Below are 25,627 nucleotides of genomic sequence, written 5' to 3' on the forward strand. Positions count from 1 at the left end.
GAAAGAATCGTCAGTTTTTTCCTGCGTTTAGCCGCAAGGCAACGAAATGACAAAGAGACCAAAAATATGATTTTCCTCGATTTACACTTGTGCAAAACCGTCTTTTATGTCGGCCTGACTAGAAAGGTGCACTTGTTCCGCGCGTCAATCGAACGCGCCCAAACCAAACACTTGTCTATTTCATACATCTGTTCTCGCGAGATTTCTCAATTATCGCTGGATCGAGATTTTACGAGAGTCCCATAGGAGCAGAGCTCTTTTTTATGATGAGGAGAGAAAATTTGAAATAATAGATTGACAAATCTTTCAGATGAAAGTGGATGAAATCATTTGGCTCCTTTTTTTTTTCCTGATTTTTTTTCTTTTTCTACAGATTTAATTCAATGTGATCGTTTCATTCAATCTGGACAAATTCTGGGAACAAAACGGCAATCTGTTCAATCGCGGTACCACTTGCCCAAATCTCCGCCCCTTGCTTAATTCCCAATTGTACGAAGTTCAAATATTTAGCTTAAAGCGTTTTGTGCGAATTTTAAAAAATATGATTTCTGTTACTCTGTCAACATCCAGCATAGAAAATCGAAAACTCTTGAAGAAAAACACTGTAAAAAAAAATGAAATGAAACACTTTTAATAATTTCTCCAATCGAAACACGAATGTTTGTTTAATATTAAAAGATCATTCTAAACACTTTGGATGAGATGTGAGCCATAGGCCAAATGAATTTCGGAGCCAAAAATAATTAATTTTATATAATAATATGCCATTAAGATACGTGTATAGTAATTATTATTGTGTTAAAATGCCACTCGTTTAACTTTAATATATAATAAGATGTGAGACATAGGCCAAATGAATTTCGTAGCCAAAAATTATTAATTTTATATAATAATATGCCTTTAAGATACATGTGTAATAATTATCATTGTGTTAAAATGTCACTCGTTTAATATATGATATAATTATTAATAACTTGATTAGTTAGTGATTTAAAATGTAGACGAAATGCTATTTTCTCTCTCTTTTTTTAACTCGATTTAACTGTTCTTACCAGTTGTATACTTTTATGAATACTATTCAGTTCTTCTTCTTTTCGTTCGCTGATTTAAAACATCTCGATGCCAGCAGTGGTAATGAAAGATACCATCATCTGCCTCTTATCTCTGATCCCATACAATTTCTTCTCTAGTGTTGTTGTCGTTGTCCTTGTAGTGTCGCAGCTCACCCTTAAAGTAAATCGGAAAGGATTGGGGGTGGTGCTGCTCATTTCAGAGATAACGGGTAGCTTCTATGACTACCCTAGTTCAGCACACAATTTGAAACTTTTTTTGCAGGTACACCATACATGTTTCAAGCACAAGGCTGCTTGACACAGTGGTACTAAATGTATTAAAATTGCATACATGTTTTGGCTAGATGAAACTAAAATTATTTACAACACACACACTCACATGTATTACCAAAGACAAGACTGGTGGTATTAACTGCTCTATCAAAATGTGTCATATGTTGAGGGTGTACCTCGAACTTTGACCCAGCCGGAAGTTATTTGGTTTAGTACTACCTGCAGGTTTCAACAGTCATGGATGTTCTGTTGATTATTTATTGTTTATAACTTCTTTTTTTTTCTTTAAAAAATAAATAAATATATTTATTGTCCCAGATATTTATATATTGATAATGTCAGGGTTAGGGCCCTGAAATCATTATCTTACAATAAATACATAAAGATAAAGTGCATTCAATAAAATTACTAGTTAATTGAAACAGTCAAATTTGGAGCACAAAATTAATGACAGACTAAATATATAATAAAAAAGAAATTAAACAGATAGACAGAAGAGAAAAGAAGAAAAGAAAAATCCATATTTCCAAATATAGAAAACAAACGTTATTGGTTTTTAGGTTGCAAAACCCCCACACAAAAAACCCACCATCAACAGTATGTGTCTTATATTGGAGTTATTTTTAACTATTAAGGCTAAGTTTAATTTTCTAGACATCTTTGCCAAGGTGCCCAGTTTTCATCAAACTCTTTATGTGAACAGTTTTTATAGTGTTTATAACTTTTTAATATAATTTTTAAAATAGTACTTTTGTATTGTTATGACATAAGTGTGGTGTAATACTTTACGCAATAAACGTGTATTGTAAACTTGATTTTCGTGCGTATATTTAATTAATGCTCAAGCACGATCTCGTGGGCAATCACCTGAGCTAACTGCCCACAACAGGGATTAATACATGTTAGGTCTCACTACACAGTTCACTTCCGGGTAAGAGTTCATTCATCACTATAGTTCCTGATTCTGACACAGGTTACAGTTCACATATTCACTTGTAGGAAATGGTGAAGAATTAAAACAATACGTATGTTTAGTGGTAAGCCTTCTGGCTGTATTTTGTTCACGTTGTTAGTAAGAAAAAGTCAATATAATGGTGCTTCATCTTCCAAATGTTCCGTTAAAACTCACTCTGGACGAGAGCCGGTTCCGAGATGCGACCCCAGTACCTACCAATCTTAACGACAATGGCTTATCCACAAAGCCATTTTTGTTTGTTTGTTTGTTTATTTATTTATGTGTTTGTTTGATTGTTGGTTGGTTGGTTTTTATTTTATTTTATTATATTCTTTTTGGTTTGTTTGTTTGTGTTTGTGTTTGTTTTTGTTTTTGTTTTTGTTTTTGTTAATATACTGCAGCTATCTACAAACCGTAGAGGGACAGTAAAATCCCACTGTACATCAGAAAGAGACGGATTGCATCCCGTTGTCATGTTTCCTTGAAATGTTCTTCCACAGAAACCCGATACGGCTCCTTCACTTGCATGGGCAAATACAGAAATTCGGGCAAAATTAGCTAGACTGAACACTTTTCACCATGTAATTTAATTATTCTACCCTATCTTAGTTGTAACCCATGTCAAAATGAGTGGCAATTCGTTTGCAACCCTATATAGCTGTTTGGCAGTAATGCTAATAGGAATAAACGTTGTAATCCAAATTCTGGCACTTTTGTTTAATTCGGGCAAAAATCAGCCTGCCCCCCCCCCCCCCCCCCCCCCCCCCCCACACACACACACACAAAAATGGGAGCCTGTGTTCACTTGTAGACTTCGGCCAATAGTCCCTTTATTTAAAAGTACTATTTTTGTCTAACTAGGAACCCACTCTCAATTGCTGTGCACTATTTTCTTTACCCCCCTCCCCTCATTGTTTTGGCCTAGGTACAGCTATGTACCTGCTTCAAAACACAGGTACAACCCCCTCCCCCAACAACAACAACAACAACCCTGGAGTAATGCTATGGTTATATCGGATGGTCCCCCAAAACGATAACCCCACTAAATATGGGATTCGATAAAATGTATGGGGACTGTAATTTTAAAGGGACATTCCTGAGTTTGCTGCATTGTAATATGTGACGGAACATGCTCTTAATTTTCTTTTCGCCTGTGGCGATATTAATTGTTTTAGAGGGCCATGTTCAGTCTCAATATGCACTTAAGACCAGGTGGGCACTTTGTTACGTAATACCTCCGCGCGACCGTGGTCGAGCTGTGCCTAATACACACTCAGCCCAGGTGCGGAGGCCATGTGGCCAGTAGTTACGTAATACCTTCGCTAGTTCGGTACGTTCGGGGTATTGCTGGCGAACTAGGCGTCAGCAAGTGTGGCTATCTAAGGAAAATTCCCGTCTTGGTCGCTGTGGAAATATCACTTGTAGCTATTCGGTTCCGCGATGTACCCCCAGGCGATATTCGGAATTTATGATAAATAGCTAGGGTTTTAGAGATATCAGGGAGAAACAAAAGGAAGGCTCCAGGGGATCGTTGTCCGTCCGGACTGGTAAATATTTTATTTCTGCTCTGTGTATAACCTTGATGTGATTGATGTGACTTTAAATATTTTAATACTGTATTATACCAATATATTTAGACGGTGCTGCCGGTCATCTGACGCAGTAAACTGTAGGCTCACTGTTCTAATATATATAAAAAGCTTAACCAGTCATCCTAGAGGACCTAGGTAAACTGTAGGTTATTGTCTTTATTGTGATAGGTACCAGTATTAATTCTGTATTACAAGGTTACTGAATGAGTAGTTAAGGGTTAATTAAAAATTAACCAGTTAGGAATAGAGTTGTAATTCCTTTACTAATTAAGTTCCCCTGGAAGCGTTTCTCAATTATCACACGTGTGGGTGGTGTCACAGTGAAGAGATTAGAATATTGTGTAAACTAGACACCTAGAGATTAACTAATTAAGTGATCAGTTCTGGGTTGTTATTATTTGTTGTTGATAATTAACTACTGCGGCAGTACATTTGTCAGCGTAGGTTAATACAGATTCCAAAGTGTATTGTGTTTTTGTTGTATTTTCTAGTGAACTAAACGTGCTATATTATACATACTTTATATAAGATCGTATCTCTGATCATACCTAGAGACGAGCCACGCGGGTATAATCGCCCGTTACAGAGAGATCTAATAGATATACAGCTAGGAGAGATATTTGGATAATCGTGTTTTATTCAGTTACGGGTATTATAGGATCCCCGTGACAGGAGTAAAAATTGGGGCGCTCCTCCCGGATCTGAAACGGGACATGCATATTTAAAAAAGTATTGTTTGTAAATGGGGGCTTTATAAATTATTTTTACAAATTAACTAGAAGTAGCAACGTTGTTCACTAGAAAATTAATTAATAATAAGTGCGTCATATCTAAACATGGATAAGAATTTGCTGGATAGGCCTACGCTCAGTGTAGTGGAGATTAAGCGAGCACGTAAGGCCGAGTTAGTTGAAATCGCGGGTGAGCGAGAAATTGATTTAACATCAGCTAAAACCTTAGGTGATATAAAGACAATTATTATCCAGGACGTTTTTGGTGATAGGCCTGTTATGGAAGACAGTGAGATTGTTCCAGAGATAGAGATAAATGAGTTAAGTGTGTAACAACAATTAGCTTTTAAAAAGCTTGAGTACGAAAGAGAAGAACGTGCATTAGATAGAGAGAGAGATAGAGAAGATAGAGAGAGAGAGAGATAGGGAGAGAGAGAGAGGAAGAGAAGAGAGGGATAGAGAAAAAAAGAGATAGAGAGAGAGAGAGAGAGAGAGAGAGAGAGAGAGAGAGAGAGAGAGAGAGAGAGAGAGAGAGAGAGAGAGAGAGAGAGAGAGAAGAGAGGGATAGAGAAGATAGAGATAGAGAAGATAGAGAGAGGGATAGAGAGAGAGAGAAAGAGAAGATAGGGATAGAGAATTCCTGTTAGCAAAAATTAAAAGTGGAACATGAGTTAAAGTTGAATACTGAAGAAGTTAGACGGGAAGCCGGAAATGGGTTTAACATGTCGGAGGCTTATAGATCAGTGCCTGGATTTGACGAGCAGGAGGTAGATATGTTCTTCCAACTTTTTGAACGGGCCGCTAAGCAGCTAAATTGGCCGCAGTCTAAGTGGACATTGTTAGCCGTGTCTACGTTTAAGGGGAAGGCTAGCGTAGCTTATAATTCAATGAGTGATGAGCGAGCAAGTCAGTACGACCTAGTTAAGGCGGCAGTGTTGAGGGCTTATGAATTACGACCTGAGGATTATCGTTTACGGTATAGCGAGTTGAGAAAAACGCAGGGTCAGTCTTATAGTGAGTTTGTGGCTAAGAAGGCAGGGATGTTTGATAAATGGGTGGTGTCTCATCAGGTAGAGTCATATACCGAGTTACGGGAGTTGTTGATCTTACAGAACATTAAAAATGGATTACCAGTTAGCTTACGTATTCATTTAGAGGATCGTGATGTCAAAAAGATAGAGGAGGCAGGCATAGTGGCAGATGATTACGTGTTAATACACAAAGCTCAGGCAGTACAGGGTAGCTCTTTACAACAGGGTGATAAGAAGAAATTTCAGCCAGGTTTTTCCCGGGAAAGTAACTATCGGGGAGAGTCATCTAGTTGGTCAGCTAGTCAGGCAAGGAATGCACCTGGTGGGCAAAGTAAGGATAAACCTGCATTATCAGCCAATGCACGAACTTTTCGTCCACATTGCAGTTACTGTAAAAAGGATAACTACCTTGTAGGGGACTGTTTTAAAAGGAAACACGATAATGCGCAAGTGGTCGGTTTAGTGAGGTCAGCTCCGTTAGCGAGAGAGTTAATGGTTAGTCCCATGGCAGAGAAAGTAAACCCATATGTGTCCACTGGTATGGTTTGTGATGTGAAACAAGAATTGAGTCCTAAGGCAATATCAATCTATCGAGATACCGGCTGTAGCCAGTCACTGATCACGTCGGAGTGTTTAGCTGGTATTAAGAATTCAGATACAGGACATAGTTTGGCTTTAACCTCGGTTACTGGAGAACATATGGTTGTCCGGTTACATAACGTTTTCTTGTGTTCGAAGTTTGTGACGGGACCAGTCATTATGGGTGTTGTGAAGGACTTGCCTTTTGAAAACATAGGAGTTTTGTTGGGTAATCATTTGACTAGTCAATGTTGTCAGCCGCATTGTGACCAATTGTTAATTGAAGACAGCCCTTTACCCATAGAAGAGTGTGAGGTTGATGAGACTAGATATGATGCGTGTGTAATGACTAGGGCTATGGCCAGAAGGGTAACACGAGACCCAGAGGATATTTGTGATTTGTCTGATACGTGTGTTAGCCATGAAATTGGAGTGGATGAGGTTATCAGTAAAATGGTAGATAAGTCAACTGAGGAATTAAATGTGGTGAAACCTGTTGATCTCCCGCAGAGGGGAATTGAACCAGTTGTGTTTGATAGAGGGGACTTACCTTGTAATAGACAAGAGTTAGTTCTAGAGCAGGGGGCTGATCCACATTTGTTGGCAGCTCGCACTACCTTGTTAACTGAGGGTGAGATGGAGGATCAGAGGTCAGGTTATGATATGGACAAGGAAGTATTAATGAATAAGACAGTTAGAGATAGGAAAGCTAGGAAGCAAAATAAAATCAGTGTTTGATAGGAAGGCTAGGAGTCGGGAATTTAAACCAGGGGATAAGGTGCTGCTGTACCTTCCCATTAAACGGGGTTCTGTGCAGAACAGGTATTTCGGGCCCTATGTTGTGCGCAAACGGGTTAATGAGACATGGTATGTGATAAACACTCCTGATAGGGTTAGAAAAAGTAGGTATTGTCACATCAATTTGCTAAAAGGTTATTTTGACAGACTGCCGATAGTTCCAGAGTTACCGGTCCAAATTGAGAGTCACTCAATTTCCTGTGATGACATCAAGACTGCAGAGATCAAATTAACCAACAGCCAGATTCTAGCAGACTTGAGCCCCCAGCGAGCAAAGCTGACTACATTGATACAAGACAATGTTTCCATTTGTCAGGACCTTCCAACGGTTACCAATACCTTAAGCCAGGATGTGCGCTTGGAACCCAACGCTACACCGATTCGACAGCATGTCTATCGGAGAAAACCTGGAAAACGTGCGACACTGAAAAAGAAGGAAACGAAGTTCCCGTGGTCAGATGAATGCGAGAAGTCATTCAACCGTCTCAAGCAGATGCGCTCCTCGTCTCCCGTGATGTCAGCACCAGACTACCGAATGCCTTTCAAGCTGGCTGTGGATGCCAGTGACGTGGGAGCTGGAGCTGTGCTGTTCCAAGAAGACGAAAATGGACGGGACCATCCTGTAAGTTTCTTCTCCAAAAGGTTTGACAAACACCAGGTGAACTATTTCACTATAGAGAAGGAAGCTTTGGCCATGGTACAAGCTCTGAAGCATTTTCAGATCTACGTGAAATCGGCAGTGCATCAAGTGGTTGTCTTTACGGACCATAATCCGCTCACTTTCATTCACAGAATGAAAGCCATCAACCAGAGAGTTTTGAGATGGAGTCTTCTTCTGCAGGAATTCCCAATTACCATGGAACATATCAAAGGCACATCCAATGTAATCGCTGATGCCCTGTCCCGAAGTTGAACGTTATGATAATGTGTTGACATTCTTGATTTCTGTTTTGTATTTATATATTTTATTGTATACCAGGGACTCAGAGACTCAGTGTGATTACTGGTAGTCACCTTATTACATGTGTTATAAATGTCCGGATGCGTCGGTTAACGCACTTTTTGTTTTAATGTAGTATATTTCCCTATTCCTAGAGTAGAGGAAATATCCTTTTGAGGTGGGGGGGTGTGACGGAACATGCTCTTAATTTTCTTTTCGCCTGTGGCGATATTAATTGTTTTAGAGGGCCGTATGCAGTCTCAATATGCACTTAAGCCCAGGTGGGCACTTTGTTACGTAATACCTCCGCGCGACCGTGGTCGAGCTGTGCCTAATACACACTCAGCCCAGGTGCGGAGGCCATGTGGCCAGTAGTTACGTAATACCTCCGCTAGTTCGGTACGTTCGGGGTATTGCTGGCGAACTAGGCGTCAGCAAGTGTGGCCATCTAAGGAAAATTCCCGTCTTGGTCGCTGTGGAAATATCAGTTGTAGGTACTCGGTGCCGCGATGTACCCCCAGGCGATATTCGGTTTTTAAGATAAATAGCTAGGGTTTTAGAGATATCAGGGAAAAACAAAAGGAAGGCTCCAGGGGATCGTTGTCCGTCCGGACTGGTAAATATTTTATTTCTGCTCTGTGTATAACCTTGATGTGATTGATGTGACTTTAAATATTTTAATACTGTATTATACCAATATTATTTAGACGGTGCTGCCGGTCATCTGACGCAGTAAACTGTAGGCTCACTGTTCTAATATATATAAAAAGCTTAACCGTCATCCTAGAGGACCTAGGTAAACTGTAGGTTATTGTCTTTATTGTGATACGTACCAGTATTAATTCTGTATTACAAGGTTACTGAACGAGTAGTTAAGGGTTAATTAGAAATTAACCAGTTAGGAATAGAGTTGTAATTCCTTTACTAATTAAGTTCCCCTGGAAGCGTTTCTCAATTATCACACGTGTGGGTGTTGTGTCACGGTGAAGTGATTAGAATATTGTGTAAACTAGACACCTAGAGATTAACTAATTAAGTGATCAGTTCTGGGTTGTTATTATTTGTTGTTGTTAATTAACTACTGCGGCAGTACATTTGTCAGCGTAGGTTAATACAGATTCCAAAGTGTATTGTGTTTTTGTTGTGTTTTCTAGTGAACTAAACGTGCTATATTATACATACTTTATATAAGATCGTATCTCTGATCATACCTAGAGACGAGCCACGCGGGTATAACCGCCCGTTACAGAGAGATCTAATAGATATACAGTTAGGAGAGATATTTGGATAATCGTGTTTTATTCAGTTACGGGTATTATAGGATCCCCGTGACATAATATGTTTGCGACTAATAAAATATTTCTACGATTAAACTTACATATTATATATATTTTCTTATTTAGAATATCAGTGTCTGTATATTCAATGTGTTTCTGGTCGTGTTAATATTTGTAAGAAGCCCAAACTGGATTTTGTCTTCAAATGATTTCGTATGTACGAAAATATATATTTTAGGAAATAAAATAAAATTTAACCTAGTATAAATATTAGAACGATCAGAAACACGTTTAACCAGACACTAATATTTTATTCAGAAAAATATATTTGATAGGTAATTACAATCATTAAAAAGTCTCTGTTAGTCGATAACATCTTAAAAATTGCAGCAAACTCAGGAATGTCCCTTTAATATTTCATATACATATTTTAATATTTGCCACTTTTAGTTAAAATTGTACGCCCTTAAGTCAATTATCGTTAAAATAGCAACAGATTCAAAATTGTAAGTAAAACAATTACGACGCCAAAAGCGCAGTGGAATTGTATCTACATTTGTTTACGGCACGACAGTATTCACGGAGAATGAACTAAAGGACAAAATAAGAGCGACATGGGAAGAAATCACACTGGAAGAAATCAGAAAATCGATTTTCTCATGGAGATTTTGTTGTTGTTGAGGGCAGTCTACGGTGGACGCACTGACCACATTTTCCAGTAAACAAAAGCAGATAAAGTTTCGCTTAGCTTTTGGCGTCGCATGTGTTTTACTTACGAGGGTGGAACGTAGCCCAGCGGTACAGCGCTCGCTTGATGCGCGGTCGGTTTGGGATCGATCCCTGTCGGTGGGCCCATTGGGTTATTTCTCGTTCCAGCCAGTGCACCACGACTGGTGTATCAAAGGCCGTGGTATGTGCTATTCTGTCCCGTGGGATGGTGCATATAAAAGATCCCTTGCTGCATTAGGAAAAATGTAGCGGGTTTCCTCTGATGACTACGAACCGGCCTCGGTGGCGTCGTGGCAGGCCATCGGTCTACAGGCTGGTAGGTACTGGGTTCGGATCCCAGTCGAGGCATGGGATTTTTAATCCAGATACCGACTCCAAACCCTGAATGAGTGCTCCGCAAGGCTCAATGGGTAGGTGTAAACCACTTGCACCGACCAGTGATCCATAACTGGTTCAACAAAGGCCATGGTTTGTGCTATCCTGCCCGTGGGAAGCGCAAATAAAAGATCCCTTGCTGCCAATCGGAAGAGTAGCCCATGCAATGGCGACAGCGGGTTTCCTCTCAAAATCTGTGTGGTCCTTAACCATATGTCTGACGCCATATAACCGTCAATAAAATGTGTTGAGTGCGTCGTTAAATAAAACATTTCTTTCTGATGACTACGTGTCAGAATTACCAAATGTTTGACAGCCTATAACCGATGATTAATTAATCAATGTGCTCTAGTGGTGTCGTTAAACAAAACAAACTGGGGGTGGGGAGGAGCACTTAGCTTTTAGTGTCGCATTTGTTTACTGACAGTTTTGAAACTGTTGCTATTTTAACAATATTTAACCCATGGTCATAACATTTCCACCGAAGATGGCATTTATCCATATAGCAAAGGGTGTGAAATATAGTCCCCATACTTTTAAAAGAATTCTAAATTAAGTAGGGTTATTGGGATGTTTTTTGGCCACCCGATATATAACCATAATATTATTACTCCCGGGGTTATTGTTTATTGTTGTTCACATGAGTTCCTTGCTCATTTCTATACTGGAAAGTAAACCAGGATGTAAATCCGGACTGGTATGGCTGTCTCACAGGTGAGTAAGTTGTCATGTATCAAATGTGTCATATGTCGAGGTGCATCAAACCATTAATAATGCAGTAACAGCAATTGCTGATCCGATTGGTGATAATATGTGACAGTGATTACACATGTGAATACTATTATCCGCTATCAATAAATGAATGTATCTTTTATTTAGAGCATTGCACCATGTTGGTAGAAACTACCATAGGGCACACTGGAGACACAAACACGAACGCACACACACAAACACACGCGCACACACGCACACACACAGAGAGATAGACACCACTAGAGCACATTGATTAATTATCATGGAGTAGTCAATAGTCGCGCAAAGAACAAACAGTAAAGTATACACGTGTAGCCAAAAAGAAATAAAACAAATATTATTTATTTAAATAGTTGGTCCTTTGCTGTATATAACATACTATTTGTTATTAATGTTTACTGCTGAATTCATTTGCCAACCTTAACCATATTTCTGACGCCATATAACCGTAAATAAAATGTGTTGAGCGTGTCGTTAAATAAAACATTTCCTTCCTTCCTTCCTTCTTTTGCCAAAGCATGTTTTTAAATAGAACCTACTTTTGGCGTACTACGTAAAACGTAACGAATAATCGTGCACTGCATTCTTGTTTTTATGTTCGGCGATTTCCGTCTCTGGTCCCTTATATTTGATATTAGAGAAAATCGACTTTTCACTGATGACAAAACAAATGATGTAAATAACTTATGAATTTTTTTTTCATTTTGGATATATTCTGTTAACGGACCAGGAAGTTTTATTTTATCATTTGATGCTAATTGTGACGTCACTGGTTCGCTCGTGCTCGCGAACTTCAGAAACATGTGACGTGCGCAACTATTGATTACTCTACGATAATCATCGGCTATTGAATGTAAAACATTTAATAATGTTTACATATAGTCTTTGAGAGAAAACCCGCTACATTTTTCCATTAGTAGCAAGAGATTTTTTTTAAGAGAGAGAGAGAGAGAGAGAGAGAGAGAGAGAGAGAGAGAGAGAGAGAGAGAGAGAGAGAGAGAGAGAGAGAGAGAGGGTGGGGGTGGGGTTGATTGTGAGAGAGTCATATTGAGAGAGAAAGAGAGAGATTGAGAGAGAGAGATTGAGAGAGAGAGAGCGAGAGAGAGAGAGAGAGAGAGAGAGAGAGAGAGAGAGAGAGAGAGAGAGAGAGAGAGAGAGAGAGATTGAGAGAGAGAGATTGAGAGAGAGAGAGCGAGAGAGAGAGAGAGAGAGAGAGAGAGAGAGAGAGAGAGAGAGAGAGAGAGAGAGAGAGAGAGAGAGAGAGAGAGAGAGAGAGAGAGAGAGATTGAGAGAGAGCGAGAGCGAGGCAGAGAGAGAGAGAGAGAGCGAGGCAGAGAGAGAGAGAGAGAGAGAGAGAGAGAGAGAGAGAGAGAGAGAGAGAGAGAGAGAGAGAGAGAGAGAGAGAGAGAGAGAGAGAGAGAGAGAGATTGATTGAGAGAGAGATTGAGAGAGAGCGAGAGCGAGGCAGAGAGAGAGAGAGAGAGAGAGAGAGAGAGAGAGAGACAGAGAGACAGACAGAGAGAGACAGAGAGAGACATCGACGTAGTCGACCTTTGTTGATTTGTTTTGTAAGTTACGTGTTAGGCGAGAACACTTCCTAAAACTAGTAGTCACATGATCCTCTCGATAGTGTTGTATTTTCACAGAATACATTCTGACATATAAATTGTATTGAACTGCATGGAATAATTAATGGTTGTGTGCAACCTAAAGTGATTTCCGCTTTCTACAGACACGTCTCTGGATTGTTTCACTAATATTTTCTTTTCCTTCCTTATCTTATTTTCGTGCTTAGATCCAATTAATGTTCAAGTATGCTGTCCTGGGCACATACCTCAGCTATCTGAGCTGTGTCCAGGATATTTGGTTAGTTATTAGTTGTTAGTTGTTAGTGAGAGAGAAGAGAGAGTGTAGTCGTCTTACACCTACCCATCGAGTCGTTAAAACTCACTCTGGGTCGGAGCCGGTACCGGGCTGCGAACCCTGTACCTTCCAGCCTTATTTCCGATGGCTCAACCACAACGCCACCGAAGTAATATTTTACCTAATATCCATTGAATTCGCTTTTATGTTGACGTTTTAATAACAGACGTGGATTGATTCTAATATGACTAAAAATATTTAGGCAAAATTCCATTATTAAATACATACATTAATAATATTTTCACAAGTAGTGAAACTGTAATAAATACTAAAAATAAAACCAAGATTAAAGGAACCTTTCTATACTAATAAAGTATTGTACACCTGTGGACAATATGATTTTAACAAGGAGACCTAAAAGTCTGCAGAATTAAAATTTCAATAAACATTTGGAACCTAAAATATATTCCTCCAACATTTTTTTTATTATTATAAGGCATTACAAGCGGTAGTGGTAGTGGTGGTGATAATGATGATAATGATGATGATGTGATGATGATGATGACGATAATGATGATGATGACGATCATGATGATGATCAAGGAAGCTTGAAAATATATCAGTTATGTTACTTCTGGTTTCCTATTTTGGGTTAAACTTTGCTCTTTGCGAACACTTTGAAATTAACCAACAACATTCTTTTTGCTGAAAAAAAACGTAAATATTTTTTTCCAAACTTATATCCACAGTTTGCTCAGGTGTTTCTTCTCCTCGGTGTCTTACATCCTCTAAGAGAAATAAAATTCAGTTCCGTTTGTTAAAACATTCCAGCACTCTACCAGTTAATTGGAACCTCGGGAAGGCACGGCGAAGTCTACGTGAAGCGTGTACGTGGTGCACAACCACTAATAATACAACAATACCTTTTAGCGAAACACGCTGCGGCAGCACAACCAGAAATGCTTGCATCTTGTCTTTGCGTCCTTATATCAAAATATATTCGTAAAAATACACCACTATCAAAGCGATTTTGTTACATTTCATTTGGCCAAGATATCTTCCAGTGTCAAATTGTTGTTGGTATTCTTAGTTGGACAGCATTCTGGCACGGAGGAAACATCAACAAACGAATGAAGGGAGAGAATCTAGCGCATGCGCAGCGCGCACAGTCCGGGTCCCCCAAGGCGGAGGCATGCTTTTTTAGCGGAGAAGTCTCGCCAGTTCTCGCGAGTTGGTTATTAGTGAAACAAAAGAAAATTATTGCAGCCGAATGTCAAAACATGCCAAGCGAGAGAATTTTCACGTTGGATGGATTCGCATGGAATGTGAAGATATCGTTTTGCTGCAGACACAGACACACACATACACATATATGTCAGCGTATACAATTTTTAAAATGTCAAAGTTTAAAATTCCAAATATGTCATTGGATACACCGTGTTGTTGTTTCATGAAAGGGAAATAATATCATATTAATATCAAAGTCTGTTGTCAAAAAAGCCACACTAAGAATGAATTTCTGTTTCGTGTGAAATGAACGTTCTTCGCATGTTTTTCATAGCTTTGTGCGTAATTTTATCATCCTGAAATATATGATACAGAAGAAAATAAAATAGTTGAAAATCTAGATTCAGTCTGAACGACAAATCCGTAATACCTAAGCAAGGCCGTATTTCCACAATACAGAGTCGACCGGCCTCGGTGGTGTCGTAGTTAAGCCATCGGACATAAGGCTGGTAGGTACTGGGTTCGCAGCCCGGTACCGGCTCCCGTCCAAAGCGAGATTTAACGACTCAGTGAGTAGGTGTACGACCACTACACCCTCTTGTCTCTCACTAACCACTAACAGCTAACAACTAACCCACTGTCCTGAACAGACAGGTCTAATAGTAGAGGTGTGTGCCCAGGACAGCATGCTTGAACCTTAATTGAATATAAGCACGAAACTAAGATGGAATAAAATGTAATACAGAGTCGAATGGGTATCTGGCAAAATAGAGGTTGATTCCATGACAATACATCATTCCTGCACCGCCACAAAGAGGACTGTCACTCATAGACTAGTTTAATAAATCAAAACTAGCACCGGACAGAGTTCATTAGAATCAGTACAGCCGTCGTAGCGTGCACTCATGAATCACTGCCTCCCACACAATCGATTTTGGAGTTTTATAATAATCGATTATCGCATCGGTAGAGCGAAACCGATCAATTTTCGATTACAATCTGTCACCTGCACAGCTCTAGTGACGGCAACACATTTTCTATTACTGTAGACAGCCTAGTTCCACAGTACCTGACTCTCTCTGCTCACACCCATCGCATTTCGCCACTCGAATCATCTGAAAATAAATCCGATATCTGAAGACAATAATAGGTGTTATATATATATATAATTAAAGCAATGATTTAAGGCCCCAGTCTTGACCTGTCTTATGTTTCTCAGTATAATACAGAATCCACACAAACAACAAAACAAACGAACAAACAAAAAACTCCAAAACAAAACAAAGATAGATATATAATAAATAGATAGATAGACGATAGGCAATAGTTAGACAATATATAGATATATAGATATAGATATATATAGATAGATAGATATATAGATAGATATATAAATAGATAATAAATAAATAAGTAAATAGATAATAAATAAACAGATAGATGGATAGATAGATAGACAGACAGATAGATAGGCAGCTAGATAATAAATAAATAGATAAATAGATAAATAAATAATAAATATATAATAAATAAATAGATAATGGATAAATAGATAATAAAAATAGATAAATATATAATAGATAAATACATAGATAATAAATAAATAGATAATATATAAGGAGATAAAAGCAGATAAAATAGATAATAAATAAATAAGTAATAGATGAATAGATAATAGACAAATAGATAAATAGATAAATAGATAAATGGATAAATAGATAAATAGATAATAAATAAATATATAATAATGCTTTTAAACCTGGCGGGAACACAACCCAGATTAGTCTAGGAGTTCGCCCACCCCGGCGTGCTTGAACGGTAATTGGTTGAAGAAACCCCTGAACATAAATGATTTTGTTTTTAACTAAGGGCTCTACTTGAAGCAATCACATGGAAGAGATGCGCCGGAGGCAATTTAATTTTTAGTTTTCTGCTTGACGGCTCAGCTGAATTGTTGTTTGACGCATGGCTGACTTTGACAGAATTACTCTTTTTACGTGGTGGGGGTATAGAGTCGGAGTATTCAGCAACGAGATCACGATGTCAGAAAGGATGAGTATTTAAATATTATTTGCTGAATGAATGCAGATATTGTTTTCAGTGGGTGGCGGATAGTAAAAAAATAGACGTCCCAGACATGTATGTAGTATTATTGTATACACGTGGCGTGCTTTGACTTTTATTGTTGTTTATGTGATGTTGTTTGTTCTTTGTTTGACTGTTTTTCGTGCTGAGCTCGAATTTAACGACGGCACAGACAACAATTGCCGTCGTTGTGATATACATTGCCGTAGGTAGAGAGCATCACCAGTGCCGTCGGTAAAGCTCCTCAAAATTTTTGTTTTAAATTTCCGCGGGAGACAAATTCTTAAGTTCGAACCCTGCGTGTATGTTGTGTGGAAAATATACCTGCATTAAAAAAAACAAAAAAAACAAATGGTGAATAAAATGACCACCTAATAATATATATGATGGGTTGCGGTGACGTACGTACACACCTACGTCACATCCCCAAATATTTCTCAGCTTTTAAGTCCAAAAAATATTTTAATGGTTAAAAATTAAAGTTTTTTTTGTTTAAAATTTTAATTTCTGCACTTCCGATTTGTTTTCGCTGTCTCATGCATGTACGAGCCTGGAACATATTTAATTTTTAACGTCTGTATAGTTTTTTGGTGTAAAGCGATAGTTTTATTTTAAATACATGTTGTATGTGTCTAACAAACAAGATGTAGATGTCGATATATTTTATATCAGCAACGATGATTGAGGGTGAGTCTCAAATTAAAGTTGCATTATGACCAAGACTATTTGTAAATGTTTCTTGTAAAATGTATTAGATTATACACCGAATCAAAAACAGATTTGTATTGTTTAACGACACCACTAGAGCACATTGATTTATTAATAATCAGCTATTGGATGTCAAACATATGGTAATTTTGACACAGTCATAGAGATGAAACCCGCTACGTTTTTCCATTAGTAGCAAGGGATCTTTTATATGCACCATCCCACAGACAGGATAGCACATACCACGGCCTTTGATATACCAGTCGTGGTGCACTGGCTAGAGCGAGAAATAGCCCAAATGGGCCCACCGACCGGGATTGATCCTAGACCGGCCGCGCATCAAGCGAGCGCTCTACCACTGGGCTACGTCCCGCCCTTACACCGAATCACATGTTTGCAAAGTAACAAACCTATAATTCCATTTACATGTATTTATCAATTTATAAAATCAATGTGCTCTAGTGGTGTTGTTAAACAAAACAAACCTATAATTCCATTTACATGTATTTATCAATTTATAAAATCAATGTGCTCTAGTGGTGTTGTTAAACAAAACAAACCTATAATTCCATTTACATGTATTTATCAATTTATAAAATCAATGTGCTCTAGTGGTGTTGTTAAACAAAACAAACCTATAATTCCATTTACATGTATTTATCAATTTATAAAATCAATGTGCTCTAGTGGTGTTGTTAAACAAAACAAACCTATAATTCCATTTACATGTATTTATCAATTTATAAAATCAATGTGCTCTAGTGGTGTTGTTAAACAAAACAAACCTATAATTCCATTTACATGTATTTATCAATTTATAAAATCAATGTGCTCTAGTGGTGTTGTTAAACAAAACAAACCTATAATTCCATTTACATGTATTTATCAATTTATAAAATCAATGTGCTCTAGTGGTGTTGTTAAACAAAACAAACCTATAATTCCATTTACATGTATTTATCAATTTATAAAATCAATGTGCTCTAGTGGTGTTGTTAAACAAAACAAACCTATAATTCCATTTACATGTATTTATCAATTTATAAAATCAATGTGCTCTAGTGGTGTTGTTAAACAAAACAAACCTATAATTCCATTTACATGTATTTATCAATTTATAAAATCAATGTGCTCTAGTGGTGTTGTTAAACAAAACAAACCTATAATTCCATTTACATGTATTTATCAATTTATAAAATCAATGTGCTCTAGTGGTGTTGTTAAACAAAACAAACCCATTTACCTATAAACAAAACCATTTACATGTATTTATCAATTTATAAAATCAATGTGCTCTAGTGGTGTTGTTAAACAAAACAAACCTATAATTCCATTTACATGTATTTATCAATTTATAAAATCGATGTGCTCTAGTGGTGTTGTTAAACAAAACAAACCTATAATTCCATTTACATGTATTTATCAATTTATAAAATCGATGTGCTCTAGTGGTGTTTAAAATGTTTTTGGTGAGGTCTGAGGCAATAAAAGAAATAGATAAATCAAATAAAATAACATTTTTCTTTGTGTACACATGAAAACAAACACCATCCTCGACATATTTACGTAAACCGAAGACACAATTACAATAAAATTCAATACGGTTAACACGTGACGTCATATTTTAATGGATGATATATTTTAATGGCTATGTGATGAAAAGTAATTATATTTTCAGCAGTTGATCCTCAAGCAAACTATACTGTTTACGCCAAATGGAAACACATTACAATTTTGATAATCATGAATTAATTATTCAAAGATTTATGTGTGGGATCATTTATTTGTATCAGGCCCAACATATTGAGAGAGAGAAAGAGAGAGAGAGAGAGAGAGAGAGAGAGAGAGAGAGAGAGAGAGAGAGAGAGAGAGAGAGAGAGAGAGAGAGAGAGACAGAGAGATTTTAATGAATATGTGATGAAGATTTGTTTAAATCTCTCTCTCTCTCTCTCTCTCTCTCTCTCTCTCTCTCTCTCTCTCTCTCTCTCTCTCTCTCTCTCTCTCTCTCTCTCTCTCTCTCTCTCTCTCTCTCTCTCTCTCTCTCTGTGTGTGTGTGTGGGTGTGGGTGTGTGTGTATGTATGCTAACATGCTTTGTAATTTTCTAAATCTCAATCCTGACATTACTAAATGTTCTGGGACACTACTACTACTACTACTACTACCTACTACTACTACTACTACTACTACTACTACTACTACTATTATTATTCGCAAATAAATGCAAAATCAGCAAAATATGTCACATGCAACTGCAATACCGCACCTTTAAGTAGGGATGTTATTTAATGAATCGGCCAGGTTATGTAGCGAACAATTTTATTATTTTTAACGTTTAGCCTCAACTCGCGGGGGTTTGGGGCACCACCGACCGATACACGAGCGATCCAGCGCGCTACACATTGTCCAGAGAATGCGACAATAAAAATTCTTTACAAATACATAATTTACAAATCAAGTGACTTCAAAGGAATTAATGCCTTCCCACAACATATAAAATGAAATAAACCCATTTCAATTAATTCCAATTTATCCAACATTGTTAAAAATATATATACAGTATACAACCTCTACGGGAACTCAATTTAACGTTCAACAGGAACTATTATGCTTGTCAGTTGCGGATCTTTTCATTCTTTCATAAGGTAGATTTCAGGGAAATTGACTACCAATCGAGGCGTGTTTATTTCACTAACAACTGCATAGACTGGCGCCGCTCTTGCACGCAGGTTAGCGAATCTTTTTGTGGCTCAGACTCCGATTTTACGCCGTCTAGCAAAGCAAAGAAAATCGTCAAGTGACTTTTACACAATGGCCACAGTGGCGGCAGTTCAGTCATTTCATTGAAAAACACGAATGTGTTTCCAACAGGCTATCCTCTTTCTTTCTCCTTTGCGCAAAAAGCTCGATTGGTTATGCTCAGCGTGTTACCGCGACAATTAAGACACCATTTTCTTTTTTTCATTTTTAAATATATTTGAAAAAAAAAGAGTATATATAGCCTACATGTACTTGTAAGCATGCCATCTCTTTATAAATTAAACTAATTTAAACTAAATTTATATAATTTTTTATTTGAATAATTAACGATAATCATTGTGAAACAAAAATATTTTTATTCATTAATTTTCATTTGATTCCATAATAGTTTAAGCACGCTGTTCTGGCCACACACCTCGAAAATCTGGGCGGTCTATCACAGTGAAATTAATGCTTAATGGTTCGTGAGAAAAGAAGTTTGTATAATGGGACGTGTGTATGAAATTGTGCGTGGGAGGATGGGGGGGGGGGGGGAGGCCTACATTTTGACAAGCGAAGTTTTTAGGAAGATCAGGACATACTCTTCCAGAAAATACATTAAAATATAATATTTTCTTGGTGCAGGGTTTTTTCGCTCGCTCCCCCCACCCCCCTCCCCGCACACACGCCTGGTCCTTCAAACTTTCCGCCAAGCGGAGCGGGATGTTGCCCAGTAGTAGACCGCTCGCCTTATGCGCGATTGGTCTGGGATCGATTCTCGTCGGTGGGCCTATTGGGCTATTTCTAATTCCAGCTAGTGCACCACGACCGATATATCAAAGGCCGTGGTGTGTGCTATCCTGTTTGCGAGATGGTGTATATAAGAGAGCTCTTGCTACTATAATATTATCAAATGTTTAGCATCCAGTAGCAATGTGCTCTAGTGGTGTCGTTAAACAAAACACACTTTAACAAAACAAACTTTAATCCACTCTGGGTGATTCGATCCCAGTACCTACGAGACTAAAGTTCAACATGTTAACCACTTGACTAGGTATTTAACGTGTCCATATACCTCTATGGTCTCGAACACGCCTATCCCGAGTCGGCTTCCAATAAGATCGGGGGTCTGACTCGGGACAGGAATCACCTAACTAAAGGGTCAATTTGGAAATTTTGAAAATCAAGGCCAGAAAAATATAGATAAGTGGAAAGTGGAGGTTAATAAATTTTGATCGCGTCCTTAAATCAGAAAATAATCTATAACTAATTAAAATAAAATAATACGACGCAATTTTTGATGGGGTGATCTAAATATATTATAAATTAATAATTATACCAAAATATTTTATACCCCATGTTAGGAGGGAGGGTCAGAAGGTTGGCCCAAGCCCACAGAAAAGTTGTTTAATACATTTTGAAGAGTAGAAATTACCAGTGATATTTCGACCATTGGTGTGACCCAATGGAGGCCGGGGGCAAGGGGAGGCCAGATCCTACACAGAAACCTACGGCCAAACCGCCTACGCCTTATGGCCCTGTTAACCACTACATCAACGAAAACACCGAAACCAGTTTCACGTGTAGTGTTTTAAATATTTTCACTTCTATAGTTTCATACGGGAACGTTTAATGACATACTCCGACATTACAAAGCTAATATGGCTGTCACACGCAAAGACCTTTTATCAACATTATATGCTATAATTATCAGCTAGTTTGTTATTTTCCGCCGAGTTAAAGAACTCGCCTTGAGATGCGCTTTGTAATTCCTAGCGGGTAGCGCACCTGACCATCATATTTCCACCTCATCCATCGAAGAGGCCTTCATTAGGTGCTAACTTTCTGCGTGTTTTTTATTATTTGTAAAGAAAACAAGAGAGAGAGAGAGAGAGAGAGAGAGAGAGAGAGAGAGAGAGAGAGAGAGAGAGAGAGAGAGAGAGAGAGAGAAGAGAGAGAGAGAGAGAGAGAGAGAGAGAGAGAAAACAAAGAAGGAAAAAAAAAAGAGGAAAAAAGAAACATTTCTTCATAAGAAAATGCACCGAAATGGATCGAAATATAACGATTGTTATCGAAATGTATAATATACTATTATTATAGTCATGCACCGAAATGGAACGAAATAAAACGAAAGACCAGCCTCGGTAGTGTCGTGGTTAAGCCATCGGACATAAGGCTGGTAGGTACTAGGTTCGCAACTCGATACCGGCTCCCACCCAGAGCCAGTTTTAACGAATCAGTGGGTAGGTGTACGACTACTACACCCTCTTCTCTCTCACTAACCGCTAATCAACTAACAAATAACCCACTGTCCTAGACAAACAGCCCAGGCAGCTGAGGTGTGTGCCCAGAACAGCGTACTTGAACCTTAATTGGCTAGAAGCACAAGAATAAGTTGAAATGAAAATGAAATAACGAAAGGTATTGAAATGTATACAGTCATGTACCGATGTATGGATCCCCCTTCCCTCTAAGAAGAGTAAAGTTTGTTTTGTTTAGCTGGGGAAAAAACTCAAGAGAATGGGTCCACTGAGGGGGTTCGACCCTGCGAACAAAGCACCTCAGGCGATTGCTCTACCGACTGAGTTACATACCACCCCCGCACGTGTCAATAGCTCTATAACAATATTGCATCTTAATTAAATACAATATTTAACTTTTAATCATGCATTTATTATTATTATTATTATTATTATTATTATTATTATTATTATCATCATCATTATTAAAATGCCTTACAAAGTACTACTACTACTGCTACTTAGGCCTACTACTACTACTACTACTACTACTACTACTACTACTACTACTACTACTACTACTATTATTACTACTACTACTACTATTACTACCACTAATACAAATACTACTACTACTACTACTACTACTACTATTACTACTACAAATACTACTACTATTACTACCACTACTATTATTACTACCACTAATATAAATACTAGTACTATTTAATATTTATTTATTTATTATTATTATTAATTTATTTATTTATTTATTTATTTATTTATTTATTTATTTATTTATTTATTTATTTATTTATATTTATTTATTTATTTATTTATTTATTTATCTATCGCTTCTATTCAGGGCCCCATCTATGTTTCAAGTTTTCCAAATATGGAAATGAAATATGTCCCTCTTAAAAATCCATTGCCAACCAACATCACCGTTCTGCAATTAATGGCACAAAATAGCTCGCTTAGCGATGTCATTATCTACAATGGAAGACACTGAAATAATGGCTTCTTCTACAACTAGGAAATTCGGAGATTTCTTTCGTGGTGGGCGTGGCAGAGTCTTTAGTCTGTGGGACTCTGATTTCGGTTCGCACCTGGACACGAGCGCAATATTCCCGGTGATAAATGGATTGCGGGTCTAGCGACGAAACGTAAAACCGACGTTTTCTCGGCAAATCGACAGAAAGACGAAAAGCCAATCCCCGCCCATGTTGCTTTTGTGTATGTCCCCGCGAGCGTTTATTTTGATAAATATAGACGAACGTGTTGAGGGTAAAAACACTGCACCTGGAATTAACGAGAATGTCACGCAAAGACAGTAAACTATATTTGTTTGCAACTGTAAAATGGGGGTAGTGGTGGAAGTTGGAGTGTGAAATTGTTTTGTATAGGTTGGTGGGCCCATTTGCTATTTCTCGTTCCAGCCAGTGCACCACTATGTATGTACTACCCTGTATGTGGGATGGTGCAGATAAAAGATCCCTTGCTGCTAATCGAAAAGAGTAGCCCATGAAGTAGCGACAGCGGGTTTCCTGTCTCAATATCTGTGTGGTCCTTAACCATATGTCTGACGCCATGTAACCGTAAATAAAAAATGTGTTGAGTGCGTCGTTAAATAAAACATTTCTTTCTTTCTTTGTTTTGTATATATTTATTTTAAAAAGTGCGTTTTTTAAAGTTATAAAAACAACAACAGCAACAACAATAACAACAATAAGAGAGGCCAATAATCATAATGATTTATTTGTGTGTTTTTTTATATTTAAAGTGACAGACTCTAGTTTCTAAAACATTTCCTTCCTTGTAGAAGTTACAACTTTAAGGTATCCATTTGTTTCAAAACGACACAAATAAATTTATTTCCATTTTTTTTCGACAACAAAAAGCGCATTAACTAAGATCACTCCTAGGTATTATTCTGTTTTATATTAAATAATATTTAGCTTACATGTGAATATTCTGTTACACATTTTACTTTGAGAAAAACATGTATTATTACCTAAAGTGTGATAACCCAACATTAGAAGCGTTTACGTTCAAAGTTTGTTTTGTTTAACGACACCACTAAAGCACAATAATCGACTAATGGATGTCAAACATTTGGTAATTTTGACATATAGTTTTTAGAGAGGAAACCCGTTACATTTTTTCCAGCCGCAAGGGATCTTTTATGTGCACCATAACACAGACAGGATAGCACATACCACGGCCTTTTATACACCAGTCATGGTGCCCTGGCTGGAACGAGAAATAGCCTAATGGGCCCAATGCCGAGGATCAATGTCTGACCGACTGCGCATCAAGCAAGTGCTTTACCACTAGACTACACCCCGTCCTCATTTTAGCTCTAAAAGAGAAAGAAAGAAATATTTTATTTAACGACGCACTCAACACATTTTATTTACGGTTATATGGCGTCAGACATATGGTTAAGGACCACACAGATTTTGAGAGGAAACCCGCTGTCGCCACTACATGGGCTACTCTTTCCGATTAGCAGCAAGGGATATTTTATTTGGGCTTCCCACAGGCAGGATAGCACAAACCATGGCCTTTGTTGAACCAGTTATGGATCACTGGTCGGTGCAAGTGGTTTACACCTACCCATTGAGCCTTGCGAAGCACTAACTCAGGGTTTAGAGTCGGTATCTGGATTAAAAATCCCATGCCTCGACTGGGATCCGAACCCAGTACCTACCAGCCTGTAGACCGATGGCCTAACCACGACGCCACCGAGGCCGGTCTCTCTAAAAGAGAGCATTGGTCAAATGTATTTATAGATATATCTATGAGCAAAATATTAAGCACCATGAAGGATTCTCGCACCTTCCATAAACCGACCTCCTCCCCCCCCCCCCCCCCCCCCCCCCCCCCAGGGACGGGACCCGGGACAGACATGCTCAAACCTTAGTGGTATATGAGCATGTAAAAAAGAGTTCCACTCCGCTCCACTACCAAAAAAAAAAAAAAAAAAAAAGAAAGAAAGAAAAAAGAAGAAGAAAGGCCCCAGCCCATCTTTGACAAATCTGACGCTATCTTGTGTAGATGACTGGTAACCGACCGTTCGCTACTCGTTCTTCACCTAACACCTTGTAAAAACCATTTGGCGCAACTGACAAGAAACACTGGTTCTGACAATTATTCCCATGGCCTGAATTAAAAACACCATTGTGATGGCAACACAATAAACTCTCATCCGGGATTTAATCACGCCCCCTGGCGAGAGACAACACGAACCTTCTCCTCCCACTTGAGCAAATAAGTATCGCTGGCTCGACAGAAACGTGGCATCAACAATCAAGAGTTTCTGCGACATGTTTAGACTCAATACAAACACATGGGTGGCACTTTATTATTGCCGGGGTATTCCACCAACCCCCAACCCCCTCCGCCTCTCTTCGCGCAGATTCCGCTGTCGCTGGCAACCAGAGAGAGATCGGTTACGTCATCAATCTGTCCGGAGCCAAGGGGAGCTAACGCAGCCAGCCTCTCAATACTTTCCGTTGGGTGTCGCTTTTGTTTGCACTAGACTGGTAATAACAGCAGGTGTGTGTAAACGGTGCATTGCGGCGGAGCTATGTCAACAGTGTAAAACTAGACATGCGCAAAAACATCCAGTTAGAAGACTATGGTTATTTGTGTTGTG

The 25,627-nt window shown here is 38.3% G+C and overlaps 1 long non-coding RNA gene across 1 annotated transcript; it reads right to left on the reverse strand.

The window, feature by feature from the left end:
- Positions 1-470: 470 nt before the first annotated feature.
- LOC121391904 lies at positions 471-25,627 on the reverse strand. The gene is made up of 4 exons (XR_005960397.1): positions 25,219-25,627; positions 15,266-15,311; positions 1,053-1,227; positions 471-602 (listed from the first exon to the last, which is right to left on the reverse strand). It is a non-coding gene; the product is annotated as an uncharacterized LOC121391904 (long non-coding RNA).

Source organism: Gigantopelta aegis, chromosome 1 (genome assembly GCF_016097555.1).
Source record: "Gigantopelta aegis isolate Gae_Host chromosome 1, Gae_host_genome, whole genome shotgun sequence".
Lineage (NCBI taxonomy): Eukaryota > Metazoa > Mollusca > Gastropoda > Neomphalida > Peltospiridae > Gigantopelta > Gigantopelta aegis.